Raw genomic sequence first — 7,188 nt, forward strand, 5'->3', positions numbered from 1 at the left:
AACCTCAATCACATTAATCCTCTCCTTCAAAACATTCTCCTTGCTCCCTCTTGTTCTAAAAGACAGTTGCTCTGAACTGTAGCTTTGACAACTTCTCATCACCGTCTGAATGGGATCACTTTCTTGTATGATGATCAGCTACCCCACCCTGACGACATTCATCTCTACACAGATGTTGCTCCTTCTGCTGACTTTGAGTGTTATTATTGCCGATGGTGGTTCTCTGCAGCAATTTCTCCTGGATTTTTCCAGTTCCAGTAGTCATTGCAGGCTTTTTATTGGGCCATGAATGGTCAAAAAGACCATTCTCATCCACTCTGACAACTTGCTGTAGTATACATAATTAACAAACGCTGAAGCAATTCCCCTTCTATCATGCCTTTTGTGTGTCATCTCACATGGCTGTCAGTCACCCACCAGTTTTTACTCAGAGCAGAAGATATCCCAGACCATTATAATGCCATTGCTAACTCCCTGTGTTGTCTTGACAGTTAAACATTCAGAGCCTTTGCCCCTCATGCAGAGGTGCCCTGACACCAGTTCCTCTATTTTCAGCCACAACATTCGAGATCTAAACCCTAGCATTGCAGAACTCATCCACCTTTCCCAAGAAGATTTTATTGACAGACTCTTAGCAGGCAATCTGACCAGCTACTGGGCTGATTGGATTACATTTCATTCATTCCACAACATTGGTACCATGTATGATTTGCACATTGACAGTGTCCTTTAAAATCCCCACAATCAAAGCACATCTCAGCAGGATCCATTTCTTTGCCAAAATGTTCACAGGTTCCCCTCGCTTAACCTCAACATTATCTCAGCTGTCACTGTTCATCAAAGGTCTTTGACACAGGCACCCATTCAACCCCACAACATCTGCCCCACAACATCTGCCCCTAAATCTGGATCTTTTATCCTTCTGCATTTTCACACCCAGGCAGAAGTATGGTCACTACTACCTGCCACATTGCTACCAGAGCCTGGTTTCTGTCATGGTTCTCAAGATCTGGAGAGGTGGTGTGTGTGTTTTTTGTCTTCGCCTCTCCCACCAGGGCGGAACTGGGCCTTGATTCCCTGCCTCTGAACCCGCCCTGAACACACACCTGTGGCTCATTCACACTGATCCTGGCAGACTACTTAAGATGGCAAGAGAGGCTGCTTCCTCGCTGGATCGTTACATTACCTAGCATCAGTATAGCCTAGCCTTTGCAAGTATTCCTCGTGATCACCCAGAGTTTCCTCCTAACGTTGTTTTTCTCTGTGTACAGGCCTTCTAGATTCCCTGCCCGTCTTCCCTGCCGTCTGGATTTCTGTGGATGTGTGTGAGTGAGCGTGAGCATTTTGGAGTGGACATTCAGAGTGAGTTGTGGATTAAGTTGAAGAGGAGCGTATGTACCCCGCCTTGGACCGTCCCCTCGGACCCCCCTCCACCCCCTGGAGCCCCGTGTTATCTGTCTCACTTTATATATGTAGATATTCTCACTTGGTGCCACACTGTAAATAAACCCTCACCTTCTCTCTAAACTTCAGAGTCCTGCGAGTGAGTCCTCTGCCTAATAATCTGTGACAGATTCTTTCACATTTTCATCAAGTTCTCTCATTTTTCTGAATTTCTCCTAATCTTTTGTCTGGCCATTCCTTCCACATTCGTGCGGCAGCATCCACTTCTCGCAAAAGAATCCCTGACCGCTTAATCAAGCTCATGGACCACTGGTCATCATAAGCCTACCAGTTATACATTTGCAACAATCTCCAAGACCTCTGCCATGCTCAATCAATACTACTTCTAGGGGATGTTTTGATGCATGCTCAATCACCCAGCTAAGGATATCCCAAAAAGCTGATTCTGTCCACCTGGACGTAGCGTTTTCAGTGTGTACTGGAAATTTCTTTAGTTGATGTATTAATCACATCACTTTAGTAATATTAGTAACACTTTCTGTACTCAGTATAGAAAGCTCACTCTTGACATCAGTTGTATGCATGTGGAATGTGATCACAAGTGGGCCCAAGTTTTATTGCACCTTCACAGCAGACTCATTTTCCTCTTGAAGGCTGTAGACATCCTGTTGCAGAGGAGATGACAGTTGGTCGGAACTTTTCCTAGACTGAAGAGATAAGGATCTGCTAATAATTGATCTGCTGTGGAATGTTTGGGAGGTATAAAAGGGTTCAGGGTGATGTCTTTCCCTCAGAAAAATGGGTTAGGTGTGTGATCTGAACATTTTCAGTGTTTTCAAGCTCGCCTGTTGGTTGCAGTTTTATTCAAGATTTTCCATAACACGTGAAATGAGAAATTTTTCATCACTCATCCAAGTGTCTTTTTCAGTCAAGGATATGCACATCCTCATTATTGAAAGCATGGCCACTGATCTGTAGGTTTGAATAGACAGCAGAGTCTGTTGAGTTGTGCCATCTGCTTAGCCAGTGGATATTTGGTTTCCTCTATGTATAAATCATGGTAATTGTCCTGGCACTTAACAGCATACACTATATTACTCTGTTTGTGTTGGCTGAACCAATCCTTGGGGATGGACCTATTTTTGGCATAGTGTTTTTTGGGGTTTAAAACCCACAGAGAAGCAGTGTTTAAAGAAAATGCGTCTCTACTGTTCCAATACTCCTAACACATACAGGTTTACTAGGGGTTTTTGCTAAGACAGCAGTTGTCCTTCTCTCCTGTATCGGTTGGAGCTTTCTTTAGGTGCGTTCCCAGCTTTGATAAATGTCCAGCTGGGATAACCACATTCACTCAGGACCTTCTCGATATGATGTTCTTGATGATCAGTGGTTGTGACAATTTGCATATTAATGATCAAGAAACGGACCTCACAGCCCATTGTTCTTCAGTGGAGCTAGTTTCAGTCATTATTCAAATGTGCTGTTTATAAGCGTGGGGAAACCTACAGTCAGCTGACACCAAAGAAGTCCCTTGGATGAGTGACAAAATGTTTCTCCCACTGAAAACTTTACGTCCAGATGAACAGAATCAACTTTTTGGGTACTTCTAAAGGATGCTTCTCTCTTGTGATCTGCCTGCACCTGGAGCTACTGCCAGTCCCCTTTGAGCCCTTTCCCCAAACTGCAGCATCAGTTCATGATTCTCCATTCACCATTTTCAAATCTAAATAAGGATGTGGTCCCAGCTAATAAATTTTCCTTTTATTGCTTGGGAACTTCCATTCTCAAAAGAATTACACGGTTATCTTAGGGTTAAATAATTATGCTTTTTGGGGTGGGAGATGAGTAAATGTACAGAAGTTCAAATTTACAACAAATCTCAACTCCCCAGCAGAAAATAAACAAACAAAAAATACTGAACTTTCCAACCTTCCTGCCCCCAGTCAATTTCATTCAAACAGTTATGGTGCTGTGAAGCTATGTGAAGTTATATGTTCACTTATGGCTTTTATTTACACAAAAATTTGGTTTTTCGTATCAATTTGCTGCTGCAATTTTTCTCCTCCACAAAACAGATAAATCCCAGCAGTTATGCCAATGTTCTTTGGAGTTCAAAACAGGTCAGATTTCTTGTCTGTTGGCAGAGCCATATGTTTCAAATACAAGCTGGGTTATTGATTGCAAAGCTCATTGTTGCTGCAGGAGATGTTATGAGGAAAATCAGAGATTGTGTAGTTGCAGTGAATGCAGAAGTACCTCAACACGTTTCTGCCTCTTTAATAAAGTCATCTGTGACCTAGGCTAGCACAAAATAGAAAGTTTTTCCATTGTGTGTCTGATAATGTGTGTGGTGGTCCCAGCCAATACATAACATATCAGCCCTCTTCTCTCCTAAAAAGGATCTTGTTGTCAGTTAAGAGACCACTTAGCGCTCTTATAATCTCATCAGAGTGCAGATAAAAGCAGATCAGACCTGCTGTTTTCTGAAGCCTCCTTCACTGGAGAGGCTGGAGAGGAGCGTTTTGTTTGCCTGTTGGTATGCAGAGAGCAGCCGAGGTGCACAAAAACGCTGGTAATAACAGTACATCTTTGTAAAGGTTCAAAGGCTGCCAAACAACCAGTCAACCCAACCAACTAACTGAGATTCAAATCTGTTGCAACAATGGCAGAGAAACATCAAAGTTGAAGGCAGAGCAAAGTGGCCAGTTCCCATCACCTAAATCAATAAAGACTGGGCACAAAGTAAACACAAAGTTAACAGAGGAAGCCACATTCACATGTTACTAACTGCTTGTTTGGAGTCAGGATGAAATGTGTTTAATCAAACGCTTAGTAACTGTTTCGTGTAGGGGCTTGGATGGGCTTGGCTGACTTAGGGTGGCTGTAGCTCAGGAGGTAGAGCAGGTCATTAACAAATCTTTGGTGGTTGGTGGTTCTATCCCTGGCTGCTCCAGTCTGAATTCAAAATATCCAGATTAACCAGTCTAAAAGCAGAAAGAAAAAAATTAAACACAGAGAGTGAGAACAAAACATGGGATACAGAAGAGCTGCCTCAGGAAGTGTGATAGCAATGGCACAGATTAGAGGATGGAAGGGTAATAACCCATTTAATCTTGAAATAATGATAAGAAGTAAACTCACACAGAAAGTTGGGATCATATTATATGTGTAATTATATGGATGTACATGATCTGCAACAATGCTTAGGAAGATGCATCTCAGAGTAGCATCCACATGGATGGCAGAACCCAAGGTTTCAAGCAAAACAATGACCAAACATGAGACTGACTTCTTCCCATACTCGTGCTATGGGTTCCCTTGGTAGGTCATCCACATGCACCTGGCCAGCCATGTAAAAAAAATATGTGATTCATCAGACCAGACCACCTACTTCCACTGCTCTGTGGTTCAGTTCTGGTGCACAGGAAGAGGAACCCCCACACCGTCAATAACAATGTGCCAGAGGGACCAAGGCTTGGCAAGCCCCAGACCAAGACACACACACATCCCAGATCACCGGCCCCAGACAAGTAGTAGGAAACGGGGATGTAAGAAGACCCGCCTGCTCCCCTTACTGCTTATCAGTGTTAAATGTGAGTATATGAGGTATAAAAAGTGAGAGGTGAAAACTAGAGTACCATTCAAACTGAGGGGACAGATGCAACACGAACACTAAAGCCCTGTGTATTTATTTCTTTATGGGACAATTGTGTGTGTGTGTGTGTGTGTGTGTGTGTGTGTGTGTGTGTGTGTGTGTGTGTGTGAGAGAGAGAGAGAGAGAGAGAGAGAGAGAGAGAGAGAGAGAGAGAGAAAGAGAGAGAGAGATTAGTTGACCTCACAAACACTTGTGATTTTGGCCTGGCAAAATCAAAAGATCAAAATCTACAGGATGCTGCAAGTTCTAAGTACATTCTCCACGTTTCAGTTGTTTAAATGTAAACATTTGAGCTCTAACACTGAGTGTGCTCTGGTTTAAACTTTACCTCTGCGATAAAGCATTATCTTCAATACTGTAGTTCAAGGAGGATCACTACCTTTTAACCTGCATTCAGACTGCTACCAGCCACCGACCGACTTTTTCAAATGTAGTGTGAAACAAAGAATGACTGATCCCTCAGTTAGGAAAGGCTGGGGTAGGGGGGTTTACACAGTGAGTGGGGTTATACAGAAGGGGGGAGTATAATGACACCCAGTCTGGTTTGTGTGGCATGACCTCATTACCTCAATCCATGTATTCACTGTAATTCAACTTCTGCTGTTGTTTGTCATTTTTAAAGCAATTACAATTACAAATTCATTTAGGGAAGATTGCCTTTTCCCTTTCTGCCTCCTCAAGAAATATTTTCTAGCACCATCTTATTTTCTTCCTTTGTCATCATTACAAATGTAATGTAGAATGAAACAGTTAAGACTGTAAACTAATCCAGGTGGACAAACAGTAACTGTATTGACCTGAATTAACCCGAGGTTAGGTGGAGGGGCAGAACAGTACAATGCTTGGATGAATTTCTATGCAACAGTAAAGCTTAAATACACATCAATAAAAACTGAATGAGCTTATCTGATGTCCTGAAAAAAGGACTGGAGAACCTTCTCTCAAGAGATTCATTCAGTGACTGGTGCTTTTTCCCATGTAACATCATCTGTGGGTGGAACATTCCAGTAAATATGAAAAAAAAAAAGAAAGCTCGAACAGATGACCTGGTCTGATTCAATCCCTAGACATCCCTAGACATACCTACCTTCTACCTCACCCAGGTCTAGGTTGTGGGGCCGCAGTTTAAGCAGAGATGCCCGATGTTTAGCCTCTGCTTGATGAAACCAACCGGAACACATCATCTGCAAAAAGCAGTTTCTGTTTCAGTAGTCTCAGACTGAAGAAAAAACCTGACAGAAGACATTCCTGTTGCAGTCCAGTACCTACATGGTACACCAGTTTGACTCATCTGGGAATGCGACATAAAAAGATCTTGTATAAATCACCTTTTTTGAGTCAAGTCATCAAGTGAATGCAGAAAGAGATCTTTATAATCTAACGTTGTGCTTTCCTGTAAATTCACCGCAATACTGCAGGCTAAGGTTATTACTTACATACTTCATTTTGTTTTGCAGGACTTTTCACAATATAAAAAACAGATTGCAAATTAAAATTTCCAGTTCATTGAATGCCACTGAGCAGTCCTTACCTTTAAATAGAATCTCTCTTCTTCCTCTCCTGTACGGTCTTTCTTACATCTTTTTCCATCTCTGAATGCACTATCTTGCTCGCTTTTCTCTTCCCGGAAAATACAGCAGCTGTACCTTTTGCTGGCATACACACTGTGTGACAAAAAGTTTGTGTGTTTGCTGATATTTGTTAGGCTGGCTCACGTTGGAGGGGAAAAATCACTCCCATCAAATCCAGATTGCAGGAAAGTCACTGAAAAAGCACCCAAAAAATCCCTGAATGGTTGCTCTGCAGGGGTACAACTAATTTTATTAGCCTCCTTGGAAACATTCAGCCTAAGAAATGGAAAGAAGGTTCTGCATAAATCAAAGGTAATCCAGAGTAAATTATGCAAATATATTCAATGAGATAAAGAGGGGGTAGTGTGCTCATTTGTTGTGAGGTTAAAAAAAACAGTCAGTGGTTGAAACTGAATTGAGAAAACTTAAATGCTTGTAGGGGCTCAGCATTTTAGGAAAGGGGTGTTGCATCAATTTTAACTCACTGAGACAATAACAAAAGAAAATCTGGTGAGAAAAAGCATACATGACAGGTGGGGTTTGTTGAAGTTATCCCAC

This window comes from Simochromis diagramma, unplaced genomic scaffold (genome assembly GCF_900408965.1).
Source record: "Simochromis diagramma unplaced genomic scaffold, fSimDia1.1 OVJJ01000293.1, whole genome shotgun sequence".
NCBI classification, from domain to species: domain Eukaryota; kingdom Metazoa; phylum Chordata; class Actinopteri; order Cichliformes; family Cichlidae; genus Simochromis; species Simochromis diagramma.